This window comes from Ixodes scapularis, unplaced genomic scaffold, assembly GCF_016920785.2.
Source record: "Ixodes scapularis isolate PalLabHiFi unplaced genomic scaffold, ASM1692078v2 PGA_scaffold3__209_contigs__length_174095766, whole genome shotgun sequence".
Classification (NCBI taxonomy): Eukaryota; Metazoa; Arthropoda; class Arachnida; order Ixodida; family Ixodidae; genus Ixodes; species Ixodes scapularis.
In genome coordinates, this window is record NW_024609868.1 from 61,187,888 (window position 1) to 61,208,869 (window position 20,982).

Below are 20,982 nucleotides of genomic sequence, written 5' to 3' on the forward strand. Positions count from 1 at the left end.
TTGCTGCGAATATGCTGGTACCTAGGGCTGAAACAACTTCCCCTAGGCCCTACGACTGACGCACACATTTCGCATCGATTCTCAGACATTCCAAAGTTCAAACAAAGCTAAGGGAATGAGAAAACGTCATGCTAAAACCACTAAAAGTTCTATCGATCCTCGGACACATCCGGGAGAGCGATCTTGCGCAAAAAAGGGGTATAAAGCGCCCTTCTTTCATATCTTCACATTATACCTGCGTCAGAGAGCACGAAGAAGCCCGAAATCGCCGAGAAGCAGCGGCACATCACGACCTTCGCGGGTACCGAGCACCGAACAAACTCGCATCCGCCAGCTCTTAGTGCTGCCATGTTACATGTGACGTCACTGCTCTTGTGAGGTCACGTGACGAGTAGTCACTTTTGCTTAAAACATGGCGGCAACCAGTTGGGGGGGGGGGGCGCCACTTTTGAACTTCTGATTTATCACTGTAAGCCCCTCTACCTCGTTGGCGTGACCTATAACTTTGTATGTCAGTTCCGCTTGTTTGCTCTGACTAGATGCTCACTTGCTCGCTTCGTGCTCGTGAATACCGCAGAACTAGTCGATCCTTAGGCGCTGATTTTTTTCTTTTAGTTCGCAACTACTTAGACGCAATACTAACTTCAAAACGGCTCTAGTTAGTCACGAGTGGTGAATACGGCTGTATATGTAAAATCGAGTGTAGTGGCTACCTCGTCACCTTTTCCATCATTTTTTTTGTTTATCGATTAGATTCGACGCTTATTTCATGAAGCATAAATGATGTGAAGAATCTAGTAGCACTTAATATTGAACCGCGATTACTTAATAATACTAATTCTATTAATATTTTTTATTGTACAAGAATAATTCAATTTTAATAACAGACATGAAAAAAAGCTTTAAAAAAAAAGCTTGACTAGCCCCAAGCCCCAAACATACAGCAGCAGCCAAGCATCATAAAAAAAAAACTTAAATATAAACGAGTAACTAAAACATGAATGAATGGGCTAACGTAATAAAGAAACATTCACACTACAAAAGGCACTAGAAAAATTGAGAAAAAAAAATTCGCACAGAAGGAAGGAAGAGAAGAAAACCTTTCAGTCTTTCAACTCTGGTGAAGAAGGAAGAGCAGCGGAGCCTGTAATATGTGCCACTGTCGCTCATAGATGGCGGTAGCTGTGCAGAGGGTTGTGTCGAGATTCATTTGTCGCGCAACGGACGCGCAACTGGGCAAACAAGCCTTTAACAGCTCCGCTGTAAAAACAAAAAAATGCCTCTATACAAGAAGTAACTTTAAATGAAGGAATGAATAGGATATATGGTCGTGCAAACACAGAGCCTTTACCTAACAACTTACTTGTCATTTTTAAACTCCGAGGCAGCCTTAAGCTGCGGCGAAATCTTAGGGGTAAGAGGACTTTAGCGCGAAACACATGTACGACGAAACCGTCCGATAATACATGGGGAGATGGCGGACCTTCTCTTTAGAGTTATTTGACGGACTTAATGGGAAAGGCTGCCTCATACGGTTCTCTCCTGCCGCCGGCCAAATGAGTCCCCACAAATCCAAGGCCCAATCGTCAGAGGGTACAAACATCGCAACGACACGTACAGAGTAAAAGAAGACTGACGCTGTTGACTGCCAATCTTCTTGTACTATGTCCGTGTGTACTTTTAAGAATGAACTACCAACTAGGCCTATCGTCAACGTTATTCAATTGCAAGGTTCATTTTGTTTTGTTTTCTTACCACGAACAGTGTGTGTTTGCTTTAAGTAATATGCTGCCAACCATTGATGAAAAAGATAATAACTGTCTGTACAAATGCTGTCCATTTCGGAGCGAAGCTCTTAGACGTCCGTTTCCAGGTTGAGCGGCGCCGGCGTCGGCGTAACCGCACGCGTTGAATTACGGGACGTTTTCTCGCAAAATATAGCTGGGAAAGTTTCCCGCTGAACTTACCGGAAAAATTTATCCACTGCATTCAGCGGGAACATTTCCCCGCTAAATTTAGCGGGGAAATTGACGTCCCGTGTCCTCAACACCAATTCAGTTTCCAAGCTGTATTTAGCGGGGAAAATGTCGTCCCGACTTCGTGTCACGTCACACGTGAACAAATTGAGCGACAGGAGGAGAACAGAAGGAAAGGTGGGGGAAGGAGGAGAGAAGAATAGGAGAGGAGGGAAGGAGGAGGAGAAGGAGGGGCATACCCTCCAATGCATACCCTCCCCTCCTCCTCCCCAAAAGCTGCGCTCTAGTTTCGCATATGGAGATTTGTAAACGTCTTTTATTTTTGTGCACTTTTTCGTCAAGTGAATGTGCCTTGCTGTTGTATTTTATATATTTTACATGCATTTTTTACTGGCCTGTTCCAGGTTTTACCTCTCCTGCTGCGAAGTGGGAATCCCGCTCAACTGGCTTTGGCCTCCAGCCTTATGTCTTAAAGTTAAGCATAGGAGACAAAAAGCCCGCATTGAAACGTCGCAATAAATGTACACTGCGCGGCACAGCGCGATTTCGCCTTTTACTTTGAAAGTATACCTTGGCGGGAAACAAAACTTACTTCGTTCAGTACACCAAATGAGCACTTTCTCCCACTGTAGGAGTTTTGATGACAGTCCTTTAATATTGAGAGAGAACAAAAACTGTGATGGCATGCTCACGCTAGGTGCAGCGGTGTGTTCATGTTTATTAAGCTATTCGAAGCTATTCGAGTGTATTTGACTTCAGTGGCTTCCAATTATAACGTCGAGCAAAGAAAACTGATTTTGTTTATGCTTTAACGACTGAAACGATTGAACTGTGCGCCCCTCTACCCCAGCGAGTTCCCAAAGCCGCTCATGACGTTAGCCATAACTTCAAAACGGAGATATATTGATTCAGTTAGTGTTATTAGGTCAGTAATCCAGTGCTCGACGGAACAGTACAAAGTAAAACACAAAATTGTTTGAAGAACTCTTCCTCCTTTTTGTCAGTTCTTTCACAATCCCATCTGGAGGATGCCGAAAGAAAAGAATTATTTTTTATAGTCCTGGCCTCTTTCTTTAAGCGCGTAAATACGACCAGAGCGCGTATAAGGATCTTCGCACTCAATCGCTCGTTTCAATTTGCATTATCTATTTTTAACCACTTTATATGGCCAAAACTTGGATCCTCGTCTCGAGCAATTCTGAGATACTCTTAGGATGGAAAGTTGGGCGAGTTGGCTCGAAAACATAAAGGGAAACCGGTGATAAAACACAATGGGCGAAAAACAAGAAGTGACAGGACACAGCGCTGTGTTCTGTAAGTTCTCTGTTTTTCTATTATACCAGGGTACTAAAACTTTTACTCGAGCTAGTTTAGGGTCAATATTTTCTAAACTTATTTGTGTGTGCGACAAATTGTTGTGCTACTGACGAGTAGAATGCGGTAGGCTGTTAAAAAATAAAATACAGTACAGTAAACCCATTTCCAAAAATAAATGTAACATTCGTAATTTGACTTTTGTTATAAAAACATTTCCAATATTCAATAGACCATTTTCAATATTCAGTGCCATACTCAAATAGCAACCTTCATCGTGCTAATGGCGATCATAAAAATGTATTTAATCAGAGACCGTCACTTTCACACACTTGTGAGCCTTTGCAACTTATATTTTCATCAGCCACCAGAAGGTCGTCGTTAGCAAATCAGCACGGCTCGGATGCCAAACACTCAATGATTGTGATCAAAGTGGCCAGACTTAATTTCGGGAAGAGTATTTTTGCTATGCTTATTTATTTTGATGCCATGCTGAGCAGCTAACTGTTATCAGATATCATCACTTAACGTGCTGTGAATTCCGACTAAGGCTTCACGTTTTTGAAGTCTTTGTCCAGACATTGCAATACCAAAGGGCATGCCTGTCTTTGACAAGTACCGGAATTCAGTTTCCTCATGAAGAGGATTACCAAGATTTTTCGAACACGCCGCATTAAGAGCTTACATTAGGACGCCGCTCTTATTCCCGAGCGAACGATCAGCCGGTGCAGTGATGTTATCCACTTCAAACGACACAAAGGCGACCAGCGAAAACTGCGGAAACAAGCTCGTCGCTCGGTGAAAATCCTTTTTCCGCACAAGCAAGAATATTGTAATAGACATCCACTTTCCTCAACGAGATAGAGGGGCTGAGAGCAATAAACTGTTATCCCGTTCACCAGGCAAAAGTGACCCCCGCTTGGACGCCGCCATGTAGCACAATTTTGCCCACTAGACACGTAACCGTATCAAATCCTGAGGCTTTTACGCAAAACTGAGCCGATATTTTTATTGCGATCGCTCTAAGAAACATGATAAATTATTTTGCAATACCGTTAGCCCCAGAGATCGGTGTCTAGCTCCGGTAAAAACCCAAAATACAGTACCACGGCCGACGGCATCTAACGGAGACATTGCGAAGCTGCCCGACTTTTTGTCGTAAAATCATATTTTTGACTTAAAACAAACGAAACATAACTTACCTCGTCGGTACTGTTATTAAAAATGAATAAGCAATTGTTCGTGCGCGGTACTTCGTTAAAATCTAGACGTAAAACTCTAAGGTCTCGTGTCTAGTGGTCAAAAATGTGCAACATGGCGGCGGCCAATTGGGGTTCTCCACTTTCAGCTGCCAGTTTATCACTTTAAGGCCCCCTACCTCGTTCACTTTTTGCTATATTTCAGCTATTGACCCCGTTAGTGACTACGTCACAAAATGACGTCTGGGTCCAAACAAACCGTTGGTGCGACGTTGCTATGGACTAATGCATGGAGACTCCACATGAGGCAAGATTTTTGCTTACAAGTGAGTAAATAATTTTTTGTAAGCAACCTAACTTCTTGATATCTAATTCTGAAGATGTTCTTGTCGTCTTTGTGTCGTATTGCAACGATGAAAGCCATTTCTCAAGTATCACACTCCGCTTTTTTTTTGTAGCAGACGACACGATAAATTTGCTGGCCTCTGTTGCAGCGGGCGTCTTCATTGAATTGCGTTGGTACACGAGTGACAAAAACAAGTGCATCGCCATGACCGTAAAGGCCTCCGAAATGTGCGCGCGCGCGCGCGCGTGCGTGCGTGCGTGCGTGCGTGCGTGCGTGCGTGCGTGCGTGCAGCGTGTGTGCGTGCAGCGTGTGTGTGCGTGTGCGTGTGTGTGTGTTTCTGTGACGAACCCAGCTTAGTTTAGAGGAGTAAAAACGCCGTAAAATCAAACCACGTCATGCAGATCAGCTATGATGACGACCTGAAGTGCGTTACCGGCGTAGTGGAGGCCAGCATGAGAAACAAATCGTACGTCGTCGAGGTAAGTAATTTAATATTATTATTATTGAGGTTGTCAGGATTGCATGTCTATCGCGATTTCGCAGTATTTTTCTTAGTTTTCCTTGGTTCTTGGTTGGTTCGCTCTCGGTTCATTTGGCCCTTTTGTTTACATCAAGGCAACTGCCCGCCAGTGCTACATGTACTCACCTTATGTTTTAGAGCGCAGCTCTTAGGGGCCCGTTCCCGGCTTGAGCGGCGTCGGCGTCGGCGTCGGCGTAACCAAGGTCACTCCAAGGTCACGCGACCCCCCAAGGTCATCCCAAGGTCACGTGGCCACCAAGGTCACGTGACACCCAAAGTCACGTGACCCCCGAAGTCACGTGACCCCCCGAGGTCACGTGACCACCCCCCAGGGTCACGCGACCCCCCGCCAAGGTCACGTGACCTCCCCGATGACGTCATCATCACTGATGACGTCACCGGCATCCGCATCGTCATCGTCATCATCACGGATTACGTCATCAGTGACGTCACTGATGACGTCACCGACATCCGCATCGTCATCGTCATCATCGCTGATGACGTCATCGGAGTCCGCATCGTCATCGTCACTAATGACGTCATCAGTGACGTCACTGATGACCTCACCGGCATCCGCATCGTCATCGTCATCATCACTGATGACGTCATTAGTGACGTCACTGATGACGTCACCGGCATCCGCATCGTCATCGTCATCATCACGGATGACGTCATCAGTGACGTCGCTGATGACATCATCGGCATCGTCACGTGACCCCCAAGGTCACGCGACCCCCAAGGTCATGTGACCCCCCCCAGGTCACTTCACCCCCCAGTACCCTTCCCTTCTCCTCCTCAAGAGCTGCGCTCTAATTCGGTGTTACAGGGAGTTGTAAACGGCTTTCACTTTTTTAGAGCGCAGCTCTTATAGCATCTTCGATCAACTCGCACCGGAATCGCCCAGAAACCAGCACAGTGCACAGCGCTCCTCGGTCGTGCAGCGCGATGTCGGTGCAACATCGAGGACAAACTGCGCCGCGCCAGTGCACCGCGGCGAGCTCCACCTTGCGTCACTTCGCGTTTTGTTCGTTTTTTCTTGCGTAGGTCAGCGCACGGTGCCCGTCTGCTGTCAATTTCTTTTATTTTTTTACTCGCGGATTTGACGGTCCCACAGAAATAAACATCATGGACGTGATTGTCGATGGGGTCACGGAGCGGGTGACAATTCCACATGTATATGTTGGCCATCATTATTGGTTCAAGAAAACGAAACACCAGATAATAGCCGTACCTCGCTGTCATCGAAACGCTTCGCGCCGCTTTCCACGAAGTTCGTTCTTTTTGGGCGCTCCTTGCCACCGCAGCAATCGCCAGTAATCGCGGCGATGGTGAGAAGCTCGTCGACTCGCCGTCAGAAGACCCGAGGAAATCATCTAGTGCAGCTGCGAGGCGTGTTCGTTTTTGCAAGATCGCCATCTCGATAGTCTGCGCGTCTGCTACTCCCGCCATCTTCTCGATTCCCGCTCCTGGCCGCAATGCCTGATGGGACTGCCCCCCGGCGCACCGCCGATTTTCTTGGTGCGCGTTGGGGCAACGAAAAGCCGCACCGGGAGGGTGCGCTTCGTTGATCGAGGACGTACGGTGCGCACCGGTGCACGTGATCGAAGATGAAGGGGCGCACCTCGGTGCCCCGGTGCGCACCGGTGCGGATGATCGAGGATGCTATTAGGTGCCCGTTTCCGGCTTGAGCGGCGTCGGCGTCGCCGTCGCCGTCGGCGTAACCGCGCGGTGCATTATGGGAAATGTCCCATAATGCACCGCGCGAACCCCCCACCGGGGTCACGTGACCTCGTGGGGGGCACGTGACTCCACCAGGTCACGTGACCCCCGAAGTCACGTGACTCCCCTGAAGTCACGTGACCTCGAGGGGGTCACGTGACCCCCAAGGTCGCGTGACCCCCGCCGATGTCGCGTGACCCCCGATGACGTCATCGTCACTGATGACGTCACCGGCATCCACATCGTCATCATCACTGATGACGTCATTAGTGACGTCACTGATGACGTCACCGGCATCCACATCGTCATCATCACTGATGACGTCACCGGCATCCACATCGTCATCGTCATCATCACTGATGACGTCACCGGCATCCGCATCGTCATCGTCATCATCACTGATGGCGTTACCGACATCTGCATCGTCATCGTCATCATCACTGATGACGTCATCAGTGATGTCACTGATGTCGTCACCGGCATCCGCATCGTCATCGTCATCATCACTGATGACGTCATCAGTGACGTCACTGATGACGTCACCGACATTCGCATCGTCATCGTCATCATCACTGGTGAAGTCATCAGTGACGTCACTAATGACGTCATCGGTATCCGCATCGTCATCGTCACTGGTGACGTCATCAGTGACGTCAGTGATGACATCTTCGGCATTGGGGGGTCACGTGACCCCCCCTGGTTAGTTGAACCCCCCCCCCCCCCAGTACCCTTCCCTCCTCCTCCTCAAGAGCTGCGCTCTAATTCGGCGTTACATGGAGTTGTAAGCGGCTTTCACTTTTTTATCCAGTTCTTTCGCGCTTTGGGGTCTTGCGAAAATCTGAAGAAACTGCAAGAATCTTTCTCCACACGATTGTTACAACCTGCTATGAAGCACCCTCCCACAGCGCGAGTCCGCAAACAAAATGTGGGACCTCAACCGATCGCCTGAAGTGCTTTTCTCACGGGTGCAATGCGATGCTTTAGCAGACGATCATCTCGATCGACGCCCGGACTTTCAATAAACCATACTTTGCATCGCACCCCAGTGTGAGTTCTTATAAGCGCCTGAAACACATTATATTTTCAACAAATGAAATATCAGAATATCGTCTTTATTCACACGATTCAGACGACGGCGCCGGCTTGGCCGGCCGGCGTGTGACAGACGGCATACTTCTTGCATTTGTCGTCTGCTGCAGGCATCTTAAGGACCGGAAGTTGCAGTTGTAAATATTTCAGAAACCAGCGATTACCGGCACACTTCTGTCGAAGCATATATGACATTCAAGCTTTTTATATCTGTGATTTTTAGAAGTCGAAATCCTACGCCTGATTTTTGAACAATCGAGTTTTCGTAGCGAAACCTAGCCACATGTATTGGTCCATAACAACGAGCCTAGCATTATAGCCGCCATTACTGGCTTTTTATTGTTTTACCGACATGCTTAGCCACTTAAACGGGTCTTGAGGAGCCTCCACAACGGTCTGTGCCGGAGAGATGGACATAGTACAATCTAATATGGCAATAACCTGTCCTGCTGTGGTAATGACGAAGGGAAGTAAACGGAATAAGGGGAGATAAAAACTAAAGGTCGGTAAGGCGCCGCCCAAGCACAGCTGCTGCAAAGCGTCTATACCCTTGCACCCTACGCGGTCATATTAAAGGGAAACTGATGCGGTTCCCTATTAGGGAGAGAAAACACATCATTGTTGTTTATTAGGCGCTTGAGCAGCACAAGTATCATAGTTGACACCACGCTTCCCCGAGTAGCCTGCGTAAAGAGGAAAGCTGACGTCACACGCTGTGCTCCTCACTTGCTGACACGCCTACTGTGGCGCCTGTTGTTAACTGAACCGTTAATCGCTGGCGCGCTCCGTTCTTTGCTTATTTATTTTTTTCCGCTGCAGCACGCGAATAACAGAGGACATTACGGGCAGATTCACCGAATAGAGAGTGTGTAGAACACGCACCACACTCACAAACAAAGAAGGAGCACGTAGCCGGTAGTCCAAAAAATTTACAATTACGCCTAGCCAGCTTTTCATCAATTTTATTGGGTTTAACGACGTTTTTAAACACTGTGCGATATTGTATTCAGATTTACCGAGCAGAAGTACGTCGGAATGTATGTTCCGTCTGAGAGCATAGGACTCCCCCCCCCCCCCCCCCCCCCTAACAAACACGCGCTACTTCTTGTGGCACTTCGTAGCTCTTTCTCTGGCTTTGCGCATGGAAAGCAAAGAAATCAGCCGTATGCGGTCTCCCCCGGCGATACGCGCATTCCCAAGAAAAGCACATGCGTGTCAATCTCAAATTCGCCCACTCCCCAAAGTCCCGCGTTCCATACTCGATTAATTCGGATTTCAGGTTCTAACGCCCACGTAGATGATTATATTGTTTGTTGTTGTTTTACTTACAATGGCTGACGCTGTCTTGCTTTGTTCCGCGGTTATTCTTCGTTTATGTGGCCACCATGTCATCAGCGTAAAGCTAGTTTGTCCCCAAGTCTGCAACGCAGGAGACAAGGATTGATCGTCGGTGATGTGAGGACCAGCGTGCGTTGACGCTACCAACAGTTGTGATTGAGTTGTCTCTATTGCGTGCGTGCTTCTAGGAGCTGAGTGAGTGTAGACAGTCCGAGTTTGTCGGACACGTAACGACATAAGGTTCGGGCGCAGTCCGTCATTAACTACTCTTATATGTGTGTTTCTTTGTTTTTTGTTCATTTCTTTTGACCCACAAACATTCCCCTCTCTTCCGCTCTATCATCGGTTCCTTTGTTTTTCTTAGCTCCTATTGTGAGAATATTTGTCGTGTGCGTGAAACAGGCCGGAACGGCTCAGAGTTGCCATACCGCTAAGGGGGCGCTGCTGTTGGCACGGCGCACTAGAGAGCCTGTATTGCAGAGAGGCCGTGTTTCAAAATTTACTCGATCTTACTCCAGTGTAAGGGTTTTGTACCTTGGCGTTCCAAAACCTACACGCGTCCAGCGATTTTCATTCTGTGTTGTCACGTGACACGACCCGCCGTAGTAACTCAGATCCATTTGGGCAAGATTTGGAAGAAGACAGCCAGAGTGTTTAACTGCTGGATCGCGGTCACTTGGGTTATGGGCCGCGTTTTGCAAATACGAGCTGCGAGCATCGCCAACTTTTTGGGACATCAACGCTTCGTAGAATTCACTGACTCTGAGAATTTCAACTGAACAACAACATCACAATTTTCCGCAGGAATATTTTAGATAACAGTAATTATATATTAACAAGCAGTAACCAAACTTTTCGAGGCTTATAATTTTTATTCCTCGGTTCTACTTCTTTTTTTTTTTTGCATTGAGTTGTATTTAGTTATTTAGTTGTTTGTTTATTAATACCGCAAACTCTCGATGGAATTTTCGCAGGGGAGCACCAGTGGTAAAAAATAAAACTGGGAAAGAGAACAAGACTGAAAACAAGTTGTAGAACACTTAAGCAAATACAGTAAAAAAGGCAGCTAATTTAATTTAGATGCAAATAACGAAAACGACGGCTGCATAACAACAATCTCAGCGAGGTCATTCGCTTTAGTTAATGTTTGTGGGGAAAAAAACTACTTAAATCAATTATTACGCGATTGAAAAGGAGTTATTGTTAGAGCATGCCTTTGTCGAGCAACATATCTTTATGAGAAAGTGATTAAGTTGGACGGGTCTACCCTATAATGTCCAATAATTCACGCTAATTACCTTATAACGCCCATTAATGGGTTACACTACGAAATTGTCAATTTCTGCTCTTATATTTTTTACAAAAGATCGTAATGTTTTTTAGAACTGTCCTAGCTTCAGTATCATAAAATGCAATATTTCCTTGAAAACATTTTATTCCACAGAATGTCGCAGAAATTTTGTCATGGGGGTGCCGAAAGCGTTGATCGCCTGCAAAGGTCTCCGCCTCTCCGCTTGCTTTCCTCCTCGCCAGGCCAAAACGCCGCGCATGAGCATTTGCGCCTAATCTCCGCAAGATGCGTTCTTCATTAAATAGCACACGCTCCCCAGGGTCTGACATGGACCCCCTCTACAGTCTGCAGGGTCTCTACAGGGCACGCGCAGACGCTTCACCTCACGTGAATCTGGTTTCCGCGCATGCGCAGTGTCCGCAGCTAATATAAACAAACGCGCAGATTTTTTTTTTTTTTTTTTGTAAACAGCGTGTTGGCGTATAGGCATTCTGTGTCGCTTACTTTCCTTATAGCATGCATGGCCTACTATATATTAAAGTTTACACCGCGGACACTTCTATATGACTGATAAGACATGTTCAGTGATTTACAAATTAATCAAGACAGGCGAAAAATAATTATCTTGAAATATATGATCATTTCGACTCAAAAGCGGCGCGCGTTCCGCAGGCGGCGACGGTCGCAGAACCAAAAACAAGCGCGGTAACAACAAGGGACTGCAAAGCAGACGACTTAAGTACCCCGAAAAAAGAACAGTCAAAATAACCCGACAAACCATTTTTTAATCGATTATGTCTCCATTCAATGTGTTTGGATGATAAAAAAATGTAAGGATGATAAAATAAGGCATTCGCAACTGATATGAATAAAGCTCGCGCGCTTTTGAGTCGAAAAGATCGTCTGCTAAAGACGCCGGCTCTCGGCGCCGTATGTTCGTTCGTTGGCGGCAGTTGGCGTCGTGACCGCTTGCGCCATCTCTTGACTCCCGTGCAAAACGGCGCCGTATTGTTTGAAGACCGGTGGCTTCGGTGTGTTTCCATGGGAGCTAAGCCTTTTTTTTTTTTTCTTTACTTTTTCCTCGGGTAAATTCGCTCTTTGCAAATTATACAATGAAAATGCACCATCTGTGGGCAACGCTGCACAAAATCGTAGCGCGATACGTTAAGAAACCAAATTTTGTAGTCGATTTAAAGAGCCTGGCCGCTACTTGGGACGCCCGGTATAAAAGACTTCGTACGCTGCCCTTGCCGCGGCAGCTTATGCAACCCCAATCTTTACCGCGAAACGTCCGCGGGAAACGCTACGTGCTTCATTGTTAGCGGGGCTATTGACGTCTCCACACTTCGAACTCTGCCGTTGTCGCGGCAGCTTATCCAACCCCCATCTTTACCGTGAAATGCATGCGGGGAGCGTTACGTGCTTATGATCTTTTGTGCGCGCCTTATAATCAATCACGTGGTTCTGACACTTCTTTTGTGGTTTTCTTATTGAAACAAGTGTCGAAAACCGCATGAGAAATGATAAGGCATGCAAGAAAGGTGATAAGGCGCGCGCGATGGTTTTCTGGCGACGGAGACGAAAAAGCCAGACCTACGAGTCATATACAGCTTCGTTGTAAAACATTCACGCAGCCAGGCTGTCGTTAACCACGCCGATAACAGGCCATAAACCACTAACATATTGACAGTCTTATATGAAGTCATCTGAATAAGACAATTCCTTATCCTGCAGAAAATTAGACGGCATATGCTCACATACTTTTCACACGCGTTTTTGATTAAGAAAGCTTCGACAATTTCTCTCTCCGTCTTTTCATTCGTTACTTCAACAAACTTCGTCGAATCTAGGAGTGCCTCGCAACCGCAACGCTTACAATGCTCCGCAAGATGCCTTCTCCTCCTCCCCCCCCCCCTTCCCCTCTCCCGACCCGTTATGTACAGCGAGCCTGTGCTCCCTCGCCCTATGAATAAAATAACGTCCCATCTGTCTGGTATAAGCACGACTTCAACTGAAGGGCATTTTGTAGACCAGGTTTGTTGCATATTCAGTGTACTTCGTAACACATCTTTTGAAACTCAGGACATGGGTTTTTTTTTTTTTTTTGCTTTTTTTTTTGCTTTTTAGACAAGGTTACACGGACCTCGGAAAGTTTGCAAGGGGCTGAAAACACAACATTACATTGTGCCTGGGAGAAAAAAAAATTATTTGTGCGACATCTTGTACGTACAAGACACCACTTGCACTTGCATCCTTACTTTCTGATACTTAAAGTTTTCGCCGATCGGACGTTTAATTTTTTTTTTTTTTGTAGGAGCTTCTCACGAACGTTAGAAACAAGGTAAGACGGGTAACCAGCTTTTGTTAAACGCTCAACATGAAGGTCAAAGCTGTTGGATAGTCTATGGTGGCAGCTCTTAGTGATAGCTGCGTGTAGGCATGTGGACGCTCTCCCTCGTTCGACTGATTTCGAGTGGGCCCAGGCGGCTATGATCATAGAACTGTCCATTAAAACTGACAGCCGTTGCCGTAAGTAAAATTCCAATAGCGACAAATATTGGTCACTGTCAATTTCCGTGGAATTCTGAAACTAAATCTCTCCTGACTCTTCTATCTTAGTGCGAACAGCGCTGAAAAGACAACTGCGAAAAACTGAGTAATACAGTTCTTCTCCGTCAGCAAAGAAGGCTGTGGTCGCACACTTCAAGCCCGTCGTCACTTCTTGCACAATTTCACTGGAGCTTGGAATGAGAAAGGGTCGATACTGGCTAGCTCGCTTAGATGACGTTGTAAGAGGAAAGAAGAGTCAGTAGAAATTCGGATTCAGAATTCCACGGGAATGGACAGTGACCAATTTTTGGTGCTACTGGAATTTTATTCGCAGTCAACGGCTGTCTGTTTTAATGGAAAGTTTTATGTTCAGAGAGATGGGATCATGTATTACGTCTTCGGTAGTGCCAGTATTATGTGACATATTTCTCTCTGACGCGGGCAAGCTCTTTTCGAAAGCTTTGGTCAAAATTAAAGTGCTGAAATTGTTTCGCTATGTCGACAACTTTCTTGTCATTTTGGGGCATTGTATAGACAGTAGTCTTGACATTACTCTCACAGTTAAAGTTCACGTGTTTACCTTCATTCTAAGGCGGACTAAAATTCACATGGGAATTCGCACCGAATACTAAATGTATACAGTTCTTGTCTCTGCAGCCCTTTTAACAAGAATGATCATGTGTGCAGGAGATACAATCAACCTTCAAGAACAGGCCTCCTTTCTTTCAGCAATTCCTACTACAAATTAGCCCAACGTGGGATTGCATATACATGCGTACACGTAGCTATCACTAAGTGCTGCCACCAAAAATTGTCAAGCAGCTTTGAGCTTCAGGATGAGCGTTTAAAGGAAGCCGATACCCGCCTTACCTAGATTCTAACGTTTGTGAAAAGCTTCTACAAACAATTAAGCGTCCGAGCGGCGTAAACTGTGAAGAGCAGAGAGTAAGGATGCCAGTGCAGATGGCGTCCAATATGCACAAGGTGTCGCACAATTTAAAAATGGTTGCTGCCAGGCACAAAGTCAGTATTGTGTTTTCAGCCCCTTGCAAACTTTCAGAGATCTGTTCCGCCTTGTCGAAAAAAGAAGAATGAACTTTGTTTCAAGAAACGCGTTACGAAGTACACCGAATGTGCTACAAAGGTGGTCTACGAAATTCCTTTCAGTTGTGGTTGTTTTTATATGGGACAGACGGGCGAGGAAGCACAGGCTCGGCGTACGTAACGATTCGGGGGCACATCTCGCGGAGCATTGTAAGCGTCGCAGTTGCGAACTGCTTTTAGATTCGACGAAGTTTGTTAAAAGAGCATGTGAAACGACGGGAAAATAAATTTTTGAACCAATTCCTTGTCAAAAACGCTGGTGAAAAGTGTGTGCGCATGCCGTCTTTCTTTCTGCTGGATAAGGAATTGCCTTATTTAGATGGCTTCATATAAAACTGCGATACGTTATCGGTTTAGGACCTGTTATCGGTATGGTGAACTAAAGTATGGCTGAGTAAAGGTGTTTTTCGTTTGTTTGTTTTTTCAATAAATTCGGTTGTATGTTTTTGTTGTACGTGTTTCTTATTTCGTCCATGCTTCCGTTCGCGCTTTTCAACTTTCCGAAAAATATTGTGTTTAGGTTAGTGCATGACTTCTCATTCTTTCAGCATGCATCTGCTGGAGATATTCGATATATGAGAAAGGTTTTATTTTGCTAACACCCGTCACCCTTTTATCAGTTCAGACAGTCCACGCACAAACACCTTTTGTTTTCCTCTTTTATTTTATTTGAATTCAGTACATGTCCCAGTATTATTTGTACCGCGCCAATATGTCAGATAAAGCGTCATTTATTAAAGGGGGGATGCAACGATTATCGTATTTTGCGCAAATATCTCAATGAACGAATTCCCATGACGTTAATGACCCATAAAACACGCGCGAGTTTTCACCACACGCAATAGAAGTCGACGAAAATAATTAAAGCAAAACGAGCAGCGTTCCCCTCCCCAACTCGCAGTCAAAACAAGCAGCCACGTGATTTGGAGCCGATTATATGCCGCCAATGTTGATCATAGCCACGCGTTGGGGTCGGCAAAGCTCTAGACATTGCTATGGTTCGGCGATTGTCGTCATTGCCGCGACTGGACACGGGCCACTACCCGAATGCCTGTCTAGGTATTGATTATCACGAGCTTGATTCAAGTGTTCCTGCATTGCTCGGGTCCAATCTGCGAACCGCATTCAAATATCGTCACTGGGCGGTATTGCGACCGCCCAGCTACTTCATCAAGTTTTGCGACGGAGACATCGAATGAAAACGCTCGCTTTTGTCTTCGAAATTATTCCACAACAAAGGAATTTTTTGGTCACTGGCTTTGCGTGCGAGTATACTTGGGTGCCATTAGTGTCAGTAAATTCGTGTACAGTGAAAAACATTCCAAGCGAATATCGTTGCACGGCCCTTTTAACTGTCCAATGCAGGTCCATGACCCCTGCATGGGCGAATGCGGCTCCTCGGAAGCCAGCGGATTGGGATGTAGAAGCATTTCCTCTAAACTTTTTTTTCTCTTGTTCTTTGAGGTTTACGATTTGAATACGGCTCCACCGTTATAACTGCAACAATGCACTTTTCGTCAAAAAGCAAATCGATGCAAAATATGATTATGAGGCTTAGGTAAAAATAAAATTCAAAAGCCCTTATATTGTATAAAAGCAGAAGTTGTTCTTTTTCAAATAAATTAAAACATACCTTCTTGCTCTTTTTTATTACGAATCCTCCTGCGTACACACATAAAACTTAATCACGCGGCCGCTGTTAGAAACATTTATTTCCCGTTCACCGTTAAACCGAGACTGCAGTCAATGCCCCAAGCACGACAGCTCGAGGTCGTTAGAAATACACATCTCAAAGGCAGGAATGCAAGATATATATCGGACATGGCTGCAGTCTCAGCTTAAGGGTGAACAGAGTATAGTGTCGACTTTCGATTGCCTGTTTTGCTTGGGTACGGGCGCAATGCTGTGAAAAAAACGAAGTCGTAGATGTCCTATTTTCTGTTTTTTGCCATCTGGTTGCTTCATTTCACGTCTATATATACCGCTCCAAACGTCACCTAAACATCACCGCTTTTTTTTTTTGTTATTTTTTATAGCCAAAAATAAAATGATATTAAAGTTTGTCATCGACCGAATCATAAAATCACCGATATTCCTAACATAAAGATTCTCGGTAAGATTTCGAATAATTAATTTTATGCATGTTTTTCGGGACGTAGTATTCAATTCGTGAGTACTCCCCTTACATACAATTAGTCTGTTACCTACAGCTATACTCTTTTTTCTTCTTTTTTTTTACTAAGTAAGCTTTTTTTTTTTTTTTTTTGCTTCCTCGTGCATAGCAGTATCATTCCTACGAGGTGTATGCTGATTGCTGCTTAACTGTTTTTTTTTTTTTTTGTGGGGGTTTGGTGCCGTCTTCAGCTAGGCAAAATATTTATATATTTTTTCTCACTGAGTGTTTTTGCTGAATGACTTGAAATTCCAAGTATCATCATGCAATCTTGAAACAACCTAGAACTGAAAAACGCTACCAGTTATCGTTCACGTATTTCGCGTCGGTATCTAATGCTTGATTTGTCTTACTGCGAAACGGCAAGTCACTTGACTACAGCTCTTTAATAAACACCGATAACCTCATGGACAAACAACTTCGATCCGACCACGCGCATATCGCTCGAGGTCGGTCTGCTGCTGCTACTAATTACTTTAACCAATGGACAGGGTGATAAGAAAATAAGAGAAATGATATGATATGCCCTACTCGTTCACCAAATGGCACGAAAGGATGTGACTAGAAGCAAACTACAAGGGCATGTTTACTGAATATAAATATTCATTTACCTGACCTTGCCATATGCGCTAGTTCAGGAACCCCTTTATTCACGGGCATGAAGTCACCATGCAGTGGGCAAAGTACAAGTTGGTAAAAGTTGCCCATGATCAACATCAAGCGAAAATCCGCACGATGGAACGATGGGAAAGTGTAAACACACAGTGGGGGGCTGCTTCTTCCCGTGATTTCGTTCAAAAAGCTAGCATTTGCCGGAGCCGATACTGCCACAGTGAGTGCAGATGCGGCTCTAATGGCTCTTCACGTTTTCACGTCACTTTGTTGCTATAGGTCGCTTCAGACATGTGAGTTTGACTGCATTTGACTGCGTTAAGACTGCTTGCGTCAAGCTGTTGCTATGGCAAACCTTACGACGAGCCAAAGGGGAGGCGCTATGCTGCACGACGCAGTGCAGCGTAACGCAGTCGACGCAACCGTGGGAGTAAGCCTTAAGTGTCAGTTTGTCGCCTGAAGACTCAAATGTAAACGGCTGTTATTGTATTTGGATGACATTGGAAACAAACAAACTTGGGCTGTTCGATTGATTTTACAAAGAGTAAACGCTCTTCTTTAAAGGTTGGCGATACTGGTGGTACGTTGTAAAGGAGCAACATGAACAAGTAAGATTGATACTCTGGGCTCTTCAACGTGCATCACGCATGCATTTCTGTGGTGATCACACGAACACACGACGGTACAGCTTTTATTTTTATCATAACCGAAAGAGTCGGGGTTCGAACCAAGGATCTCTGCGTTCCGCAGCTCAAGCTTTCGCTCTAAATTCTCAGAGCTTTTTTTTTTTTTTTCTTCTTTTTTTTTAACTTGAGCTTACGTGGTCTGCAGCTCCGCTGCTCCGATAAGCTCAGCTTTAAGGGTTACACAGTTCTGACGTATTCTTCCCAGTTGCGCAAAAATGCAACAAAAATAATAAATCAAATAAAGCAGTCAACCCACCCTTATTGCACTACCCTACATAGTTGAAAAGATAGAGGATAGTCACATTTCATTTGTAGAGGAGTGAGATATTGCTGCGAGTATGACCGAGAAGAAACGCTTCTCCATGCACCTAAAAGTTTTGTGTTGATTCTTACCCCTATGCAAAAACATAAGGAGGCCAGAATTACCTTATCTAGTCAGTCTCGCCCTAGCTAACTCCCGAACATTCTTGGTCGGATGTTCGAGATGACGAGCGTAGTAGATAAGGAGCCGAGCGTGGTATCGCCGATTGATTCACTGATTCACTTTCCCGATAGCCATCTATAACGCCGACACATCGTCGCTCGCTGCTGCCGCGGTCGACGCTCGCTGGTGCTTCCTCGATGTGTGTTCTTTTTTTTTTTTTTTTTTTCTGGCACAAGTTTGCCGGTTAAACCTCTATATTCAGTTTGCTGTTCATCGTCTCCTCGCCTTCTTCCGTGACATTTTTGGCGGAGGTGTGTCAGCGGAGCCGAAATGTTGGCGAAATCTCGAACGAAGCGTCGATGGTAGCCACTAAGTCCTAGAAATCTCTGAACCGCTTTCTTTTCTGATAGTTGGGGAAATTCGGTTACTGGGGGTGTTTTCGCAAGATCAGGGCGTGGTGCACCTTCACTGCTCAAAACGTGACGCAGGGACTACATTTCGCCATAGACAAATCGACATTTCGTCGGCTTCAGCGTGAGTTCAGCCTTCTTGATGGCCTGCAGCACAGCTCGAAGTCGTCTCAGTGGCACGTCGAAATCTCGAGGAAATACGACACGACCGTCGAGGTAGACGAGGCAACTCTGGCATTTCAGGCCAGCCAACACCGTGCCCATACACGCTGGAAAGTTAATGGTGCTGAGCAATGTTCGAAAGACACGATTTTAAACTCGTGCAGCCCATCCGGCGTGACGAAAGCAGTCTTCTCACGGTCCCGTTCATCGATTTCGACCCGAAAGTAGCCACTTGTCAAGTCCATCGACGAAAAGTAGTGAGAGGCGTAGACGGTCAAGAGTATCGTCGATCTGGGGAAGCGCATAGACGTCCTTTTTCGTTACAGCGTTCAGTCAACGGTAGTCGACTCAGAAACACTAATGGTTCAATCCCTCTTTACCAGGACGCAACGTTACTAGAACTCTCAGTTGGGAAACTCGCTGTCGAAACCTGGGCCGCTGGCGTCCACCGAGACCGAGCTAAATACGACAACAGCGCCACTCCTTGTCATTGGTCTGTCCTGTGGTCACCTTGCAGCTTTTAGAAAGTATGTTTTTGTGTAAAAACAAACAGAAAAGACTCCTATTGTATGAAATTTATTGGAGTTTAATACAAAATAAAGGACGCGTGATGTTTTTAAAATCTTTAGTTTGCAAGGCTTTGCGGCACAATTAATATTGTTTTGACACAACCATGCCTCCGCGGTGCTTTCAGGTAGCGCGTCCCGACCTAGGTGCATTTTAACTTTGGTAGTACGACGCGGCGCGTCCGCTGGGGAGACGGGGGTGGCACCCCCGTAACCTCTTCCGCTGTATCTGTTTCGGCCCAAAATGGCCGATTAAAACCGAAATAGACGTCATGTGCAGTTCCTCGATGGCCGTTGCGGGAGAAATGGCGGCGTTGTGTTCGCTATTACCTCGGTGCTCGAGGACAGATCGGGGTCACTTTTTGAAAGCAGTCTCTATGGCAGTTTCCCAACTGAGTGTTTTAGTAACGTTGCCAGGACGATTGGGGAAGCCCTTGGACTGCTTGATGGCTGGATGATGTCATCGTCGAGCATTCCTTGAACCTAGTCTCGGATGAGTAGTAGTAGTAGTAGTATGCGTTTGTGCGTGTGGGGGGGGTGGGGGGGGGTTGGGGAAACCAACTGTTGTTGGGGCGTACTAAGACGCCCATGTCACATGGTCTCGGATCACTTCCCTTTCTTTTATGGAAACACGGCACGGCGACATGGCGGACTGGGTGCGCATCGTCGTTGGTAACGATGCGATGCTTCGCAATCACTGTTGGGCGCACTTTCGACGACGTCGGAAAAACAGTCCTTGAATTCGGCAAGAAAGTTAAAAGGTTGCTGTCCTTTTGGAGCTGGGAGCTCGAGATTGACGTCGATCTGCGAAGGCGGTGTGCTCTTGTGCTGTGTTGGTGAGAATTCCTCTGAAATTGCAGTGATTGCGGCTGAGTCCCGGAGGTCCTTAATGTGGTCGACAGTAGTGCCCTTCGTAAGGTTTTGAGCCTCCTGTCGGAAGTTTGTTACAAGCACAACGCTGCGTCCATTATCAAGCTCCGTCACGCCCCTTGCGCCGATTCCTCTTCCGAGAGAAGGTGAACGCTGCCTTCTAGCAGAGCTTCGGCGCAAGTGAATACATCAGTCTCGGCGGGTACAAAAATAGTTGACCGCGGCGGAAGGTTCACATTGTCGGCGAGGACCCGGATGGCGATTGACATCACGTCGGGTTCCTCCGGCGGCGGCACAGGCTTTTGCAACGTCAACTGGTTGGCTCCAAGGTGAATAAGTGCGCCATATTCGCACAGAAAGTCCATTCCGAGAATAACGGCTCTCGCACAGTCTCGCAGAACAACGAACATCAACGGGCACGTTTCACCATAAATCTCGCCGCAGGCGGTGCACATTCCGGCGGGTGTGATAAGGTGTCCTCCGGCGGCACGTATTTGCGGGCCATCCCATGGCGTCGTTACCTTCCGAAGGAGGCGAGAAAGCATCCCACTCAAGACTGAGTAGTCTGCGCCGGTGTCCACGAGTGCCGATACGTCGTGACCGCCGGTAACAACGTTTAGGTCGTTTGCCACC